We start from the raw sequence: 399 nt of genomic DNA on the forward strand, positions 1-399 counted from the left end.
CCTGCATTGCAGGTGGATTCTTTACCAGCTGAGCCACCAGGGAAGTATCCATTAAAAAAACGAAGTTTTAAAAGAATATTTAATTCATTTTTCAGTATTCTGAACAATGCTATCTAATCTTATAGCTAGCTTTTTGAAAAGCATACTTCCTTTGGAGAAATTCCTAGGAGTGGAAATCCTGGGCAGGTTGGAGGCTATGCTTATGTTTAGAGCTGATACAGTAGTGACAACTTAATACCAAAACCAACATCCAAGCTAGAATTTCTCAAGAGGTTTCCAATTCTGCAGTAACCAATTTCATTTGTTTTAATATTTTCAAGTCAAATTTTCTTTTTTACGAATATGAACTTATTAGTAGAAAACACCAACTAATCTTCAAAGACTCATTAACATCTTAAG

General features: G+C 33.6%; 1 protein-coding gene across 1 annotated transcript in view; it reads right to left on the reverse strand.

Annotated features, from left to right (window-relative positions):
• The window catches only part of UPF3B (UPF3 regulator of nonsense transcripts homolog B (yeast)), a gene marked incomplete at its 5' end in the record, with an annotated part of 15915 nt that overhangs the window by 4876 nt on the left and 10640 nt on the right, over nucleotides 1-399 (reverse strand). The gene's annotated exons all lie outside the window — the stretch shown is intronic.

Source organism: Bison bison, unplaced genomic scaffold, assembly GCF_000754665.1.
Source record: "Bison bison bison isolate TAMUID 2011002044 unplaced genomic scaffold, Bison_UMD1.0 scf7180017864375, whole genome shotgun sequence".
NCBI lineage: Eukaryota > Metazoa > Chordata > Mammalia > Artiodactyla > Bovidae > Bison > Bison bison.